The sequence below is a fragment of the Lissotriton helveticus genome, chromosome 2_1, assembly GCF_964261635.1.
Source record: "Lissotriton helveticus chromosome 2_1, aLisHel1.1, whole genome shotgun sequence".
Taxonomy (NCBI): domain Eukaryota; kingdom Metazoa; phylum Chordata; class Amphibia; order Caudata; family Salamandridae; genus Lissotriton; species Lissotriton helveticus.
In genome coordinates this window covers 492,888,759-492,907,364 of record NC_136059.1, presented here as the reverse complement: position 1 = coordinate 492,907,364, position 18,606 = coordinate 492,888,759, and the positions used below count along the sequence as shown (strand labels likewise).

General features: G+C 44.8%; 1 long non-coding RNA gene across 1 annotated transcript; it reads left to right on the top strand.

The window, feature by feature from the left end:
* The first annotated feature begins 15,252 nt into the window (after nt 1–15,252).
* On the top strand, nt 15,253–18,387 carry LOC144819400 (uncharacterized). The gene is made up of 3 exons (XR_013607345.1): nt 15,253–15,672; nt 17,082–17,219; nt 17,968–18,387. It is a non-coding gene; the product is annotated as an uncharacterized LOC144819400 (long non-coding RNA).
* The last annotated feature ends 219 nt before the right edge of the window (nt 18,388–18,606 follow it).

Sequence of the window (18,606 nt, the reverse complement as noted above, 5' to 3'; positions counted from 1 at the left end):
TTGTCCATGCGGAGAAGGATCCAACAATTCGTCTGACGGGGCAAGAGGCACCGAATCGCAAAGGAACCCACCAGAAGTTCCAGACAATTGATATGGAGATTCAACTCCTCCAGAGCCCAACGGCTGCCTGTGGACACTGGACCGCACCGGGCTACCCACCCCCACCGAATGGCATCGGACTCGATCACCACCTCCGGAGTGGTGCCGAACAGGGCTCGACCGTTCCACTACTCCATATGTTCGAGCCACCATAACATCTCCCACCTCGCCTCCTCTGAGAGAAGGATCTGATCGGAATACTTGAGGCCTTTCTGGAGATGTCGAATCTTGAGCCGTTGAAGTGCTCAGTAATGATGGGGACGCGGGAAGATCGCTTGTATAGAAGATGCTAACAACCCGACGACCCGGGCTACAGACCTCAAGGACACAGTCTGCTTGTTCAAAATCAACCTCAACTCTCTCTTGATTGATCTGATTTTCTGATTGGGCAAGAGGAGTTGACAAGAGATGGAGTTGACAAAAAAAAACAGGAACTCGATCGACTGAGAGGGAGTCAACACCGACTTCTGAGGGTTGACCAAGAAACCCAGAGTCTGCAATAGATCTATGGTCCAGGCAAGATGCTGCATTAGTAGGCGAGGACACTGGCTCATAATGAGGATGTTGTCCAGATAAATTATGAGGCGAACACCCCGTGCTCGAAGAGCTTCAACAACAGGCCTCAGAAGCTTTGTGAAGCACCAAGATGCTGACGAGAGGCCGAAAGGGAGGACTTTGTACTCGTACCAGATTCCCTGCCATTGGAACTGAAGAAAACGTCGATGAGGTCCATAAATGGGCACTGACAGATAGGCATCTTTGAGATCCAGGCGGACCATCCAGTCCCCTTCCTGAAGAAGATCGCAAAGAAGATGGATCCCCTCCATCTTGAAGTGATGATATACAACCCATCCATTGAATTCCTGAGATTTAAAACAAGCCTGGATCCACCCCCCTTCTTTTGCACTAGGAAGACGTTGCTGACAAATCCCTGAGGATGACGAGACGTCTGCACTATGGCCCCTTTCTGAAGCAGAGACTCTATCTCGCTGGAAATGAATATTTGATCTTGAAGGGAAAAAAGCATTGGACGAGGAGGGAGAGATTGAGAGGGGGAATGAAAAAACTCTATTTTGTAACCCTGCACCGAATCCAGGATCCACGCATCTTACAAGATCTTTTGCCGATTGCTGAGAAAAAACTGGAGACAGTCCCCCAACTGAACCGTTGCAAAGGGAATTAGGCTCACCTGAAGTCGTGGCATCACGTTGACCTCACTGGTTGCCGCCATATCATCCTTTCCTGTTGTTATTGCAGTTGCCACGGGTTGGATAGAAGGACGAGGAGGAGTTGGAGTCCTGATATCTTCCGCGATTGGAGTTATAACCCCACTGGGCGCCTTGCTGGTAACCGCGGCCGAACGACCACCCCAGATGTTGTCCGGCCCTGCCAAAAACCAGGTGGAAATCCCACTTTAGAGAACCTTGCGCCTTGTCAAGGCCACTGAACGTTGCGACAAATTTAGTCAGCTCCTTCAGAAAAGGTTGGCCAAAGAGAAGACCCTGCGCCAAGGGACCTGACTCCGAGGTAGACAACTCTGCCAACTTACGGTTGAGGTTCAAAAGAATCGAGCGGCGACGCTCGTAGAACATGGCACAATTAGCATTGCCCAATTGACAGATAGCGTGCTGAGCCCATCAGATCAGATCATCTGGATTAATGATTTGCCCAGAGGTTTTAGATTTGAAACCAAGTCTAGAATCTTGGTAAGGGGACCAGTTAAATCAAGTAGCTTATCTTGACAAGATCGCCATGCACGATTGATGCCTTTTTTAGGATCCTTTGTGTATTTCTTTAAATAGGTAAGCATGGATGGATCCACTTCTGGGGTGTCCGCCGCCTTGTCTGCCAAATCTGGTGGTCTGGGGCATTCAGAGCGCAAACTCGCACGGACATCTTTATCAAAGGCCTGACGCAGATGCGGTTGTACATACTCCGCAACCTCGGTAGAGGGAAGCCAGGAGGAGGAATTAGGATGGACAATGGCAGTGGGGTGAAAATAAAACAAATTTGGAAGGGAAGGAGCATCCACAAAACGTTCCTTGCATTTTCTTTTAGCTGGAGGAGGGGAAGTCTCAGGCTTAGGCACTGTATCAGAGGTGGAAGTACCATCATCCCGGAGAGGAGAGCTAGAAGAAGCATCTTTGGTTGATGAACCAAAAGAATGGTCAGTCGCCAACGTTTTGGCTAACTTGGCAAAATCAGAAGAATGTGGATTTTTTAACCTTTACTGCCAGATGTAGGATGGGCCGAAGACCCTGGAAGCCAGCCCTGCTGAAGGGCATAGTTACACAAATGCCGTTTTAAGGGTTCAATAGCCCTGACCATTGCTTTATTGGTGGAGTGCTGGACTCCCACATGAAGAGCCTCAACCAGCTCATGTTCCAAAGACCCAGAGGATTCCTCCTTAAAGTATTCCTCATCATAGTAATATTCAGACATAATGCCATGTAGTAGTGACCGATAAACCCACCAGAGGAAATTTTGGAAAACATATGCACTGTCTGCGCAGACAAAAGGAACCCTGTACACTCTATAGGCTGACAGTGATATAATAAGGGGGAGTGGTGAAACCCCAGGCAAGCCACAGCAACACAAGGACGCAAGTCCCACTGTGTGCTATTTAAATTGAATATGGAGGGAGGGCTTGCCAAAGAACACCACTCTAGGCAAAGCCTATGCAGTAGTATACAGCCCTGGACCGTAATATAGAAGCCTGAGCGTCAATTGAGGGTGGCATGCACTGGTGGGAAAGAGCAATGTTCAGCGCTGCCCCTGCGCTCATTGAATCCCGAAAAATGGCAAAAATCGGGAAGTAAACACACAAAATGGCTGCCATGCATGCGTGGACCGGCCAGAAGCAATGCCACAAAAAGAGGACTGCGCATCGGAATGACGCGCAGCCTCTTTCTCGTCTCCCACTCCACTGAAGAGCACGGATACAAAGCGACCTTGCTAGGGAGGCATAGAGTGCTCCCAACGAAGGCAAAACATGTCAGTGAACCACGCACATCACGCGTATCACGCGAGAAGGGGAGAACAATAAAGCTGACAATCACGGCAACAGAGCAGCAGAAAATACTGATACGAGCGCATAAACAGCGCTAGAGACACAAAGGCAATTGAAGCGGTAAAACGGCAGAAAGCCGCAATGAAATACAAACACCCCCTGCCAGGCTGAATGATAACAGCGTGCCGGGGAAGAAACTGGCAAACACCGCAATACGCTCGAGGCTCACAGCAGGAGCAAACACCAATGCGTGAACAGCGCGGTACAGAGCATCAAACAGACCATAAACAGGCAAGCAAATATACAGCTCAGCAATATAAACATTAAAGACAGTGCAATGAAATGTAAATCAATATGAAGTAATAGTAATGCACTTAACTGGCTGCAGAGCAGCAAAGGAAGAGGATGTAGTATTCTCTTGTGCTCCTTATATAGGGGTGTACTCTATGGTTGCCATGTGATACCCACTAGGGTTGATGGGTATTGTAGTATATATTTTTGTTTTTATTTCTAATTGGCTGCTGAGTATTTTCAGTAAAGAAAATGAGAAGCATAATCGGAGCCTCCGATCCTGACATAGAATTAAAACTGGTGGTACTTCCCAGCTCTCACACTTCTATATAACCCTGCGATCCTTGAGTCAAGGTCCTGGCACTTAAATGAATATTATAACGTTATTGGCAAACAAATGATCATTTCTTAAATAAAGGCAGAATGTTTCCACATCCTCATAATGAATTGACAAGCTAGGTTTCCTCTTCTTCATATGTTACAAGAGAAGGGGAGACTTTACTGCATGACTGCAGCATGTTTCATGTGTATTATGCTGTGCATGATAGACAAAAATCAGCCAACCAGGCTTACGTTTGAATGTGTTTTTAAATTAAAATATAATTGAAATCGATGGATTGTGCAGTAAAATTAAAATTCCATATTCATGTAGCCAACCTGCTGGGAATAGCTTGATCACTGGTAATGTAGGGTGAGGGAGGAGGAGGCAAGCCCAGTACTTTTGTTTGCCAACACTGAGCAGCAATGGGGCCATACCGGGAGAGGTGTTTCCTTCTGCAATGTGTGAAGATTCAGTGAAATTGCAATTATGGAAATACAGTAGACACTGTATCTGGGGGCGAATAATACTGGCACCGGCCTTCCACTAGGTATGCAAACTTAGCAACTGCACTGCGTACATGTTTGTTGTTTTAGACGTGGCCGTGTAAATGATAAAAAAAATTTGGGGAGAATGGTAATGTTTTGCAGGAATAGAGTAACCTTGCAAAACCGTTGCTGGGTGCGATGAGAGCTTTAAAATTAACGTAAATCGGCCTCTGTGAAATGGGGTGGGATGGCTCTGGCAAACTCTACTACGCTAAATGGGAGGTGGAGTTTTTTTATGAAATCTGTTCTCCAAGTAGAGCACAGAATTGGAAAACTTCACAAGCTCCGCGAACGGAGTAGAGTTCATCACCCACCCCTAGAAAACCTGTGAGGCAGGTGATGTGTAATGGTTGAACCTTGTAGTCGGGAATCTTATTTGAGCCGCGCAGTCAGAACTGCACTGTAGTGTCCTTGAAGCAGCACTGGAGATTCGTCATCTTCAACCAGTGAAAAGGCGACGATGCATGGGTTTTGAAGAGAAACAGCTTCACACCCAACTTCCAAGGCCCAGGACTTGATTAGCACCTCTTAACAAGGCAGGACTCACAGATGGCAGAGTCCAGCAGCAGACGAAAGGTTGCTGGAAGTCCTTGATGTCCCTGAAACTTAAGAACTGGAGACAAGCCGCAAGCCCTTTGAATCACTTAAGTTCTTTGAGGATATAGATATGCAGGTCCAGTCCTTCTTACCCCGAGACAAGAGGCAGCAGGCCAACCCAGCAAAGTAGTTCAGCAGAGTGGCAGTCCCTTCTAGCAGCACAGTAGTCCTTCTTCCCGGAGATCCAAGAGATAAACACAGGCTGCATGTCACACTACTGTGATCACCGGCGTGCTAAAATCCATTTTAAGTTTGTTCTTTGAAGTAATTTTAGACACTGTCATGATTGTGAGACTTTTTGCCGCAATCCTTTGCATGCTAATACCCATTTTGAAGTTACTTCAAGAAATAGTGTTTGGCATTTGCTTGAATGTGGGTCATACTTGTGGTAACCTGGGAGAGATAGACATTGCAGTAATGAAAAACGGATTTAAGAGTATTTCACTACCAGGGCATGTAAAATAGAAATGTACACCTTACATGTTAAATCCACTGCACCTGCCCTATGGGTTGTGTAGGTCCTACCTTAGGGTCTGTGTTCTATCGCCCCAATCAGGGAAGTCCATCAAGGTGTTTGATTGGTCTCCCCTGGCTTAGGCTGGTAGGGGGTTGTGTTAGACCTGGTCCTTTTGACAGGTTATTTCCCAAACTTTTGCCTTTTGCCTCCTTTTTTTCATGCCTTTTTTTGTTGGCTATAGGATTCTGGGCACTTTACCACTGATGACCAGTGCTAAAGTGCATATGCTCTCTGTATAAATTGTGACAGTGATTTGATATCCTTTATTTACTGGTAAGTCCCTAGTAAAGTGCACAGTGTGTGCCAGGGCCTGTAAATCAAATGCTACTAGTGGGCTTGGAGCACTGGTTGTGCCACTCACATGAGTAGCCCTTTAAATGCATCTCAGACCTACCAGAGTATTGTCTGCGCACTTGTGTCCTGCCATGTTGTCCTGACAAGGGCACCCACTTGCCAGACCTAAACCTTCCCTTTCCTTACATGTAAGGCACCCCTAAGGAAGGCCCAAGGTACCCCCATGGGCAGGGTGCAGTGATTGTTAAAGGTAGGACATATACTAGTGTGTGTGACATGTCCTGATAGTGAAATACTGTATAATTCCTTTTTCGCTGTTTAAAGGTTATCTGTTCCATAGGCTTATCATTGGGGTTGCATTGTACCATTTTGACACGTGAAACTTGCAATAGGGACACAATAGGAAAATTAAGTTTAAACTCTGAACTCAGAATATATCAACACACCTTTTGGTGAAGGTGGTTTTTAAATCCTGGGTTTGAAAATGCCACTTTTAGAAAGTGGGCATTTTCTTACTTTACCATTCTGTGTGCCTCTGGTTGTTTGTGTATTCAGTATCTGGTGTGTGGGTGACAGGAGCTGAGACATGCATTCACTCTAGACAGTCACTTGGGGGTTGAGTTGTGCCCTGCCTTGCCTGGGTGACTCATCACAGGGCTGAATAGATCTGGTCTGCATTTAGAGTGGTGGGAGGAGTTGTGCTTACAGCTGCATAGGCTGTGTCTCCTTTTTGCACAAAGCTGTCTCGCCCCCTGTAGTCATGCTGCACCAGAGAGGACAGGGCTAGTTTGGACTGGGTTCAAATACCCTTGCCATAAAGAGAGCAATTACATTTTGGGGAATAATTATTACACCTACAACTCCATGACTTTAGATCACTTCCAGGAACAAGAGGGCCCTGCCAAGAAGAAGAGTTGGAGGCTGTAAGGAGGAGTACTGTACCTTTGCTGTATGCTTTGTTGGGTTGGCCTGCAGGAGCTATTTATGTCTGTGGTGGAGGAAAAGGACTGATTCTTTTTGCCCTGCTTTGGTTTCCTGCTTGTGAAGAATCTCCAAGGGCTTGTGTGTGCTGGCCTCCTGTTGGAAGTCTCGGGGAAATCAAAGGCTTCAGGAAAGATCCTTGCTGGATCTCAAAGTAACCTGGTTATTGTGTAGAAAGCAGATACTGGCAGTGGTGGGTTGGCCTGCAGCTGCTGCTCCTGCAGGAGAGGGACTGGACTGTTCTTCACTACTTTTCTTCTATTTGAAAGCAAAGCGCGTGTTGAGTGCTTTATATGGCCACCCAGTGCAAGGAGGGTGCTAATTGTCAGCCCAGCACTGGCTCATCCAAGGCTTACAGGCTGCACTGTCCCCCTGTGGTTTGCAGGCCCAATAAAACATCTGTTGAGCCTGAAGCCGAGGGAAGAAGACAGGGCCTTTCAGTAGGAGAGAGGAAATCCCGGGTGGGAGCCTACCCAGCTTTGCTGTCAAAGGAGACGGGTCCAATCTCTGGAGGACACCAGAGCCATGCGGGCCCCCTCCAGAAGCCTGGCCTGTGAGGAAGGTGCTTGGAGCTGTTTTGGCTGCCTCACTAAGTCCCTCTGCAGCACGGCCCCCATCCTCAGGGAAGGGAGCCACGAGGTGTGCCGCCTGAGAGGTGAAAGCCCCTGGCTGAATGAGTTCCCTGGGGGCAGGTCAGAGAAGTGCCCCTGTTCCCCTGCACACAGAACAGTGAAACCTGTAAACGCCTGGATTTCTCCAAGGGCCAACTGAATGTTCAACTTGTCATTTTGGTCTTGTTGAGTTTAGATAAAGATACTTTATTTTTTCTAAACTGGTGTGGTGTTCATTTGTGGTGTTATCACTGTGTTACTGTGTGAGTTCAAATACTTTACACATTGCCTTTGGGATAAGTCTTTCTGGTTTGATAATTGATTCAGCCCCGTTCTTGCAAAAGTTTTTGTCAGCCTTCCCCTGGAAGGCAGTAAGTGATCTAAGCTGACCTACATCATCCTTGGCTCACAGGGAAGCTAACGATTGATAGTAAATAGTACAGCAAGGATCTTCATTGCGCACGCCCTGTTAGAAATGGGGGTCTCTAGTTGCAGAGGTAGGTACTTTTGTCCAAAGAGGGTCCCTTGCTTCTAGTCAGGGTAGCAGAGATAAACACTTTAGATAACCCCTGCTCACCCCCATGGTAGCTTGGCATGAGCAGAAAGACTTATCCCAAAGGCAATGTGTAAAGTATTTGAACTCACACAGTAACACTGTGATAACACCACAAATGAACACCACACCAGTTTGGAAAAATAAAGTATCTTTATCTAAACTCAACAAGACCAAAATGACAAGTCGAACATTCAGTTGGCCCTTGGAGAAATCCAGGCGTTTACAGAGCTGGGGGGTTACAAGGTCAATCAGTCGAAAACGGAGCTTCTCTTATTTAATTCATCGGGGGGCCGATCCCCCTGAAGGGATTACATTCCTGCCTTTAAGACCTATTAGATATTTAGGCCTATACACACAGCCGACTTCTTTCACCTTTTTCCTCTTAATTTCTGTAAAAACACTTAATAAAATCAAAAATCTTTTAGATAGATGGTCGCTTTTACCACTGACCATAATATGTCAAGTCTCCTTAGTGAAGATGTCAATACTTCCCTTGCTGATTTTTTTGTTTTTAAATCTCCCGTTAAAAATACCAATCTCATATTTTAATGAAGTAGATAAAGTGATCCGTGAGTTTATTTGGGCAAAAAAGAAGCCCAGGGTTAAGTTATTTATTTTACGACTAGATGTAGAGCAGGAGGGCTTGCACTACCTCTTTTATCTACTCATTATCAAGCTGCGCTACTTAGTTTAATAAAGCAGATACTGGCCCCTTCCTCGAATTTTGATAATTATTTATTTAGTCATATGTTATCAGAAAGTGCAATTGAGTTACCAGTTTTGCTCCACACCTCAACATTAAATAAAAAGACAAGATATAAGGTTGTGATCATATTTCTAAATCACATGCAACAGTTTGATTACTTTGAAACATTTTACAATGTGCCAACATGTCATGCATATACCTCTCTTTAAGATTGTGAACTATGGGGTCTTCAACTTTCGCGTAAGGGATTGCAACCATTTATTATGTTAGGCTTCTGTAAGCTAGGTGACTTCTACGAAGGCACTAATTTGAAAACATGGGAAGCTTTTGTAGCTCAATGTGGTCTTCAGGGGTGTGATCTCTGGTTAAGCTTCAGGCAGATAACTAGCTTTCTCTCAAATAATTATAAAACAGTCAATGAGACAATAAAAAAACAATCTTAAAAGCAGCCTTCGAGATGAATTTAACTGGAATTGGCAATTGGTACCGGCTACAGCGTCAGAACATAAACAGGAGTCTCGTTGAAACATTGCTTCCTAATATTGCTCAGCAATCTGATTGTTGGTTTAATATTCAGGAATGTGAGAGCTTGGGCATAGGGCTCTAAGGGCAGCCAACTCTAAAAGGATGTCCTTTCGTTCAAGAAGGACGGTGTATTATACTCCCCTCAGACTCCATAAATGGTTTTCTTCAATGCCGAACACGTTTTAGATGTAATCTGGCGGAGGCAGGTGACTGGTAACACATACTCTTCACATGCCCTAGATTACAACATTTTTAGGAGAAGGTTTTAAGGTTTATCAGTCTCTGTATGTCAATGCTAATCCTTCCATCAACATCGCTGGCCTTGTTTGGCTTTCCTTATCCAATCAGTCAGCTACCAAAACATGCGCAATATTTTGTATTTACGGCCATAGCGCTAGCCAGATCGTTGGTATTGCAAAATTGGCGTTCCCAGAATTGGGACAGTGGCTTCGTAAGATAGACCAGCCTACCAATTTGAAGAAGTGTACGGAAAAAGGATAGTGGTGCTTCGTATATTTAGGCAGACATGGAAGGGCTTTGCTTTGACCCTTTATACAAATGATAACATGTAAAAGTGGCTAATTCTGGCATATTAGAAGGAGAGAGGTTTCAATTCAGAAACTGGTAGTTTCTTCTTTGTTTTTTTTTGTTTAACTATCAAGATGAGGCCAGCCTGTAGTAATATTTATTGTACCTTTTTATCTTGACTTGTATTTCTTGAGTGATAGTCCGATGTGCTTTATAGATTGCTGGTTTTAAATCGTGTGAAATAGAATATGAATTTGCATTATTTATTGTCTATTTTAATATGAGACTGGGTATTATGTAAGTTTGTCTTTTGTATATACCTTGATTATCATAACAATACCAAGACAGAGCACAACACCAATAGTAATCACTGACCAAAAGAAAATCAGTAGTATTTTTTAATGATAAAAGTGCAATATACACAAAAACAATCATATTGACAAGTGCATAAAAATGGTAGGTAATATCTTGCAGTGTTGACACATAGTTGTCGTAAGATAACAGCCGACCTGTGTTTCGTCATAGACTTTCTCAAGGCTTCAAATTTGGATCACAGAATCCTGAGATCTAACAGGATTAAAAACTCAAACAACGTACGCCCAAAAGTATCCAATTGGCTGTGTATCTGTAGGGACAGTAACCTCCGTGAAATGTTGGGTAGAACAAAAGTCACCTGAGACCGCCTTTTTTTGTTCAAAGATAAAGCATCAGTCGCAATCAAATCTGTATGTTGTCTTGCAACTTCCCCATCGTTCGGTAAATCTGAACGTGGGTAATGTTGGCGGAGTCGCCATTTTCACAGACGGATAATCGGACCTACATTTAGGGTTCAGGTATTTAGTCTCCTACTTGTTCAGACATCCGCATAAGTATAAGGTTCGTCTCCTGTGTCAATATGATCGTTTTCGTGTATATTGTACTTTGATAATTAAAAAATACTACTGACTTTCTTCTGGTCAGTGATTAGTATTGGTGTTGTGCTCTGTCTTCTTATTGTTATAATTTGAAGTGTATTGATGAAGTTTTCCTCACTGCACTGGAGATGGCACAGTGTTGACATAGAGCACACCTAGACATGTCTGGATAAACTTTTGTGCAAACTACAACAGAGGTGGTCATTGTCCTCTTTAGATAACCACTTGATTATCATATTCTCGCTCAATAAAAAATAAAAAAAGACCAGAACGATAAAAGTCGAACATACATGTAATAAGAATGTGACTTTGAAAAGGTTCTAAACAACTGGGTCCATAGAAAACTATGGATGCGTGATTTCTCATAAAGTACCTGTGGATGCGTAAAAATTCACAAGACCAAACAGCAGCAGAGATGGGAAGCGTCGAGAAACAAAGAGATGTGTCAGTTCCTGAGACGATGGGGAGGCTATGTGACAGTTCTGCTGCACGCAGGAGAAGTGATTCGTTAAATCCGGTCTGTTGGGGGAAATGATGCCTCAACTCCAAGACGGTTCTGGTCCACTGGTGATGCATAGGGAAAAGTTACCACACAGGTATGATGCGTGGAAATCCAGGATGCGACAGCGATCATTGCGGGGGCCTCAAGCTGCACTGTGTCAGTTTCTTCAGCCACGGTCCCTCGATGCATCGGTTCTTGCACCAGCGACAGGCACTGCTTCTCTTTCTGCTGCGGTGCAGCAATGCATGGAGATTCTTCTTGCACAATGGTGCTGCGTCAGAAAAACAGCTGCAAGAAGAGCGATGCATCTGATTTCTTAAATTCTTTGGGTTTCATCCAGCTCCCAGCTCCCAGTTCCCAGCAGCAAGAACAAACTCCAGAGGCACAGAACTGGAACAGGCACCTCCTGGCAGGTCAGAACTCTCCGCAGCAGAGTTCAGGAGAGTCTGGGGGGCGAAGTCTTTAAGTCCCTAAGACTTCATAACAGGAGGGCAGTACACACAGGCCCTTGGAGATGGTCTTCAAGCAGGTTCAAAGCAAAGTTCCAGTCTTTGTCCTCTTCTTGGTAGAAACAGCAGCTGTAAGCCAACCCCACACAGCACACAGTACCCCTCCTCACAGCTCTTAAGCTTTTCTCCTTGGCAAAGGTTCCTCTTGAGTCCAGAAGTGATGTAAAGTTCTGGGGTTTTAGGTCTAATACGTATACCCTAAAAAGGCCCAGGGACCCCCTATAGTGGCTGTCTACAGTGAATGCATAATCCCAGCCCCTATCACTCCAAAACCAGACAGTCAATACACAAACAGGCAGGGGCACACAGAATGGTTAAACAACAAAATGCCTGCTTTCTAAAAGGGGCATTTTCAAACCCACAATATAAAAAGCATATTTACTAAAAGATGTGTTATTAGATTCTGACTTCAGAGAGCGTAAGCTTTATTTCTCTATCCAATGGGATGTTATACTGTAGGATGTTACAAAGCATTTCCCATTCTACCCTATAGTGCAAGATAGCTTTCAATAGTGAAAACGGAAATGTTAGAGTGCAACCCCAATGATAAGCCTATGAATCAGATAGCCTTTCAACAGTGAGAAAGGAATTACACAGTATTTCCCTACCAGGACATGCCACACACACAAGTACATGTCCTACCTTTCATATACACTGCACCCTGCACAAGGGGGTACCTTGGGCCTACCATAGGGGTGACTTACTTATAAGAAAAGGGACAGTTAGGGCCTTGCAAGTGGGTGCACTTGCCAAGTCGACATGGCAGTTAACAAACTGTGCACAGACACTGCAGTGGTAGGTCTGAGATATCTTTTCAGGGCCTCATTTGGGTGGCACAATCAGTGCTGCAGGCCCACTAGTAGTATTTGATCTACAGGCCGGGCACACTTCAGTGCACTTTACTAGGGACTTACCAGCAAATCAAATATGCCAATAGGGACAACCAATTGTAACAACAATTTACACAGGGAGCACTTGCACATTGACACTCATCAGAAGTGGCAAAGTGCCCAAAGCATCAAAGCCAGCAAAATACAAAGTCCGGCACAGCATCACAAATACAGGAGGTAGAGGCAAAAATTCAGGGGAAACCATGCCAAATATACCAAGCCTAACACACCCCTTGTGTTTTTCTGCTTTTATTGATGTGACTGGGAAGCACCAATACAACTGATGCATTTTTCTTATTTTATTTAGGGGCCCAGTCCTCCTGACCAGTTGGAGTGTACCCAAGTAAATAAAAATAAACATAAAAGATCTCTTAAAGAGTTCCAGGTGGAGCCCATGTCATCTTCCAAATATGGGGTTTGCAGTGATAAGGGGCCCAATGGTGAAGCATGCAACTTCCTTAAGTGAGAGCCTTTATCCTTTTTAGGAGAAATCCCTTGGTGTTTATACCTAGACCAAATAAACCCCTATTTTAAGACAGATTTCACTATTAAACCAAGGAATCACATACATGTTTGTGGCTATTGACTATATGGAGGGTGTATTTTGATCCCTTTGACTTTAAACTCCCCCTTAGCGGTATATATTCTTACTATCCTAACTAGGCCTGGGTGAAATAAAAATTACACTGGCATAATTTGAGTAATTTAGAGAATTCCACACTTATTGTGCTAAATTCCCTAAACTATACCAGTACGCCACCGCCCCTAAATATGCATCATCTTTTGCCCTAAAAATTCACTAGGAATGCACAAATACTTTTTGTACTTTTTACTGTAACATGCGTCCATGAAGCAACAATTGTCACACAGGAGAATTTCATGTTAAAAAGTAGTGTTAAATGACAGATTTGCATTCCACAGAATTGCGCGTAGTTTTATGCAGTTTTGCAGAAATTTGGTGTATTTACTAACCCTGGGCGTAGTTCGCGGAGCCGCACTCCGCGGAGCTACGCGAAGACGCACTTGCACTCCGCGAACTACGCGTAGCTCCGCGGACATGCGTAGTTGCTTGCTAGACCCGTTCGCGGGCCGTTTTTCATCTTCGGGAGCGCGGTGCGCGTGTTCGGGGCGCTGCCTGCATGCTCGAGATGGCTAGCGCGCTAAGTTACCCAAGAGGTTTGTCCCGCCCGCTTGCGTTCCCTTATTTCCTGTTCCGGGTCACAAGTAACGTGTTCGCGTTGTACAAGACATGTTCGGGAACTCATCTTCTCGTTCGCACTACAAAAGTGCGTGATCGCGCTAAATATCGCGCAAACTTACCCAGGCGGTCGCGACGGGCGGAGCCATCTTGGATTTCACACTCTGGCTATGGTTTTGGGCCTACTTTAGCATCTAGCTCCTATCTCTTCAATCCTGGTCTTTTCACCCACTTTTTTAAACTTTCTTTAGTTATTACCTATCTCTCTCTGTGCCTAGGTTTATATTTTTCATTTTATTTCTACTTTTACAACTTTTTTTCAACTTTTCTCTTGTTTTATATTACTTCCTTCTTTTACCTTGCTTCTTCTTTCCCCTACCTTTTTGTCTTGAACTTTTCTTCTCCCCTCCACCCAGAACCATGGTGAAGGGTACCAGCAGCATCGGCGGCTCAAAGGGCAAGGCGGCTGTGCCCAAAAAAACCTGGCTGCCTTGCGGCAGAATGCGCCCCGCAGGAGTGACGGCCCGCCAACTTTTTGGGGAGGAGGAGGTGGCTGCCCTGGTCTTTTTTATCCAGCGCCACCTCCCCTTGACCTTGGCAGCAGGTGGCAGGCCCGGCTCCGGCTACCGTATTGAAGAGCGTCTCCGGCGGTGGGCGAAGGTGCGCCGGGCAGTCTTCCGCTGCTCCGGTATCCGGCGTACCCACCATCAGCTGTCCCACCGCTGGGCCAACATTTTGGACCGGGAGCAGGACCTGTTGGACCTGCTTGGTGTCGAGGTTGTGGGTCTTGGTGAGTGGCTACCCAAAAAAAAAGTGTGTGTGTATATATATATAGTAGTATAAATATTGTTATTGTATCTTTCTAAATCTTGGCTGAATAAGTAACGCGATGACTGTTGCTCCTAGTTACATTTCCGATGTATTCCGTTATATCTACTGTAATTGTATGGCACTGTTCTTCTTCACTGACTCTTGCGTGTTGTTTCAACTTGCCGCTAGCTGTTGCTGTTTATTGATGTGACATTTTCTTTATTGTAGAGAACTGAAGTTAGTTAATGCTATTAATAGAGTCTTGTCCTTCCTTTGTCCATCAGTGAAATAGCGGTGGATGGATAATTGTACGTAGTTTGCATATTGTAGCATTTTTTTCACGGGCTTCTCTTCTGCATGAATCCTCCTCTGGCAATGAATGCTAAAGTTACTTTGTTCTTCTTACCTCAGCCAGGGCCGGCTTTAGGCATGTGCAAGCTGTGCAACTGCACAGGGCCACCAAACTTCAGGGGCCACCACACCAATATATATCCTTAATTTAATAATCCTCTGAGGATGGATACATATTTGCGTGGCGGCCCCTGGCAGGGATTTGGTGCCTCCGGCTCTGTTCCACTTCCAAACACCCTGACTCCCCCTCTTCACTGGCCTCCGTCCTCCGCCCCGACCTCCTCTTCCGGGGCCCCCTACCTACGCTCCCTGCCCAGGACCACCATGAGCCTAGAGCCACCCCTGCCTCAGCCCTCCATAGAACTGATGTAGTTTGTTTAATGAGTGGGTAGGCTTGGCAGCAGTAGCATTCAGTCAGTAGCAGAACAAAATATGATGCAACGAACGTACAATTTCATGTATGCACAAAGTTTCAGCATGTCTCCTCTTTGTGATCTATGCATTTTGCTGGCAAAAATGAAAAAGAAATGACTACTCACAGATAATTGATTACCCCATTCTTGAATCTTGAATCGGTGGTGTTGTTCAGGTGTTACTGCCTCTGTGTTACTTAGTAATCTGCAATCAGAATGTTTATGGAACATTTGATTTGTTTTCTCCAAGTATACAGTCAGTGAATCCTGCAAGGCAGTAGTCATTTGGTAGATCAATGTTTGTTTCTTTTAATGTTCTAGCAGTGGTTTTTGATTTGAAATGATGTCTATGTTTCACAGCACTCAATGTTTTTCTCTTTGTTTATTATTTCTTACATGATGAACCACAGAACCCAGGGGCAAGCAGAAGGCTGGGACCGAGTCGGCGGGTGAACCACCACAGGCACAGAGCTCCTCTACTGAGGATCCTGCTGCTGTCCCCAGTAAGTCCAACAGTGCTTTCTTTTGGAACAATGATATTTCCCTAACTTTGTAACGGAGCTTTTTTTTTCAACCGATTAATTACATTTACTTCCTAGAGAAATTTTGACTCTTTAGTTAAGGTATTAATCTTTTCCATAAATATGTGATAAAAATTAGAATAGCTGTAGGCACAGGGTCCACTCCTGTCTTATGCTTTTTCCTCTGTAATGTCTCTGCTTTGGCAATTGACACCAACCAAGTGTGCATCCAGATGTTGGTCTAGTATTTTGTAAACGTTAGTATACCACTAGTAGTCTTGTGGGAATTCTATCTTCTATGGACTTGGAGTCATATACATATTACATAACTATGCATGCACCAGAAAATTGGATGTTGGTGCTGATAGGCAGGTTGGACCTTACTTACTCCTCAGTCACAGAACTCTGAGGAACCCACAATTCACTGAACGACAACCTATATGGGCTCAGTCATTGGTCAATTATTCAATTATCACACTCCTGAACCCCAATACCAAGATGGCCAATGCTTTTATTACACAATCCATAACCTAAGTAACCCCCTTTTGCTCACTCACTCGTGTAAGTCTACAAGACAACAGACACTGAAAATAAACTTCAGAGTCAAAGTGGTACTTCAAAAGCTTTATTTTGTTAGAAGTAAGTAAGTAACATCAATGTTTTTAAGTTGTTCCATGAAATACGTCGAGGGGCCCACCAGAAAAAATCCAGAGTTAAAAAAGGCTGAATAAAGTAATCAACATTTGTACAGCTACTAGTGCACGATAGGGAAATGTGGGAAATGTCGGAGACCCCTCACCATTCACCTTTGAACGTATACTGGTTACATATGCCTCTTTTTGGTAAGCTCTGGAAATGTCAGCTTCGTAGAAGGAAATCTTCTCATCTGCCGAAAATTAATGACAAAAGTGGTGCACGTTAGACAGTATGAAATACATTTAGGCAAGTTTTATGCAGCCATGCTAAAAAAAAGGTTGTAACCTGTAAGCAAACTCGATTCCACAATCCACATACAAAACGTAAATACGGGCCCTTTTATTTTCCAACCTCTTCAGGTGTATGCATTGAACAATCATGTTGCCTCAAAGGCGTCTTCTACTGCGCAACAAGCTGCGAGGTAGCATGCGCAAAATTGGATACATTGATGTACAAAGGTTACATAGTTCACTTCAAATTTCCAAGGACTAGAGTAGCAGTACAGATGAGATGAGCTTGGGTACCATACCATAACAAATGAATGCTAATATGTGTAGTGACTCTGCTGTACTATGCAATGTGGACTACTACTGATTACGTACGTTGCACTTAACTGTTTTGCAGAACTCCATTCTTGGTGAACAAGTACAATGGGGGCTGCGCATCCATCTAAAAAGGTGTACTTATTTTTATAGGTGCAGAACCCGTACCATCCACCAGTGCCGACGGGGACAGCGGCGCAGCGTCAGCGATCCCGGAGGGGACAGGAGGATCAGAGGCACCTACACCAGCATCAGCAGCAGTGGGAGAGGAGCCAACAGCGGTGGGCGATGGTAAGTTACATTCAATAGTGATACGCATTACTTGGTGGGAGGGGAAAACTTCCTCACTGTACTCTGAGAATTAAGAACTTGAAGTTCTACTGGACAATATATGACGCCACCTTTACTTGTCATTACCGTGCTTAGCATTACCACTACACTAATGCAGGTGGCTGATAGCAGTCGGATGCATGGGTTGTTGTTGAAGCATGGAAAGGGGAAAACACAGCTGCCTGCGTGGTTGGGAGACACACCCAATATCGGTGGTTAGTGGATAGTCTCAGCAGCAGCGGTGTTTTGGTCAAACCCAAAGGCAAGGGAAGGAGGGGACGACTGGATGCATGGGTCGTTGCTGGTGAAACACAAACCAAATAAGGTTTGTTGCGCGATATAAAGAATGATAGTCTCTACTAGACATTTACTACTAGCTGCCCCCTGTTAATTAATGTTAGTTTGAGACTGTTCCCGCCTTCCCTGAAGCAGAGTATATAATATAAAACGAGATATCAAAAAGACAGGCGTTCGTTCGTATGTGTGTGACCGTTGAAGAACACCCATGCTACTAGGGCAGGCATAATGCCGTGCCAAAAAGTCCAACAAATAAATTATATAGGCCGTAGAATGTTCAAGATAGATGCAACACAATTTTTTGTACTCAGCTTGCTTGCTAGTGCTACTGTGCCACTATGTGTTGAATCAATTTTGTGTTCTTGATTTGCTGGGATTTTGGATTACAACAATTCTGTTTCTTTCTTTATAGTTACTCCTTCAAAACGAACAAGGAAGGAGTTGGCAGTCCGGGCCCGGCAGCGGAAACTGCAGGCCATCGTTGAGGCCTACCGCCGGCTGGTGGCTCAGGCCGAGGAGGAGGAGGAGGAGGCGGCGGCAGCAGCTGCTGCCTCTTCCAATGCCCCGGCCCCCAAGCCTGCAGGAGTACGTCGCCGTGGTCAGGCAGCCGCCCGCCGCCGAATTTTTACATCATCGGTGGCCCCCCCACAACATGCGTGCCAATGTAGGTGCCGGGAATTTCAACAAAAGATTCTCCGCCGGGTAGCGAGGCTTGAGGAGGAGCGGGTGAAGCTTGAGGATGGAATAGAGGAGCGGGTGAAGCTCATTGTGGACAAACACCTGAAAGCCCGCCGGCTTTGAGATGGACCCTGTTTGTTTGCCCCTTTTTCAATCCTTTTGTTGGTGGGTGGGATTTGGGTGTTGGGGTTTACATTTAACTTTGAAATTTGGTTGGGGTTAGGGGAGGGTAGGGACAGCTGTGGGGTAAGATTTCATATATATTTTATTTTTGTATCATCTTTCTTTATATTATGTTAAAATAAAAATGAGACACAAAGTTATTTTCCAAAGAAAACATTTGAAGTTCATTTGTGTTTGTTGGGGGGGTGGA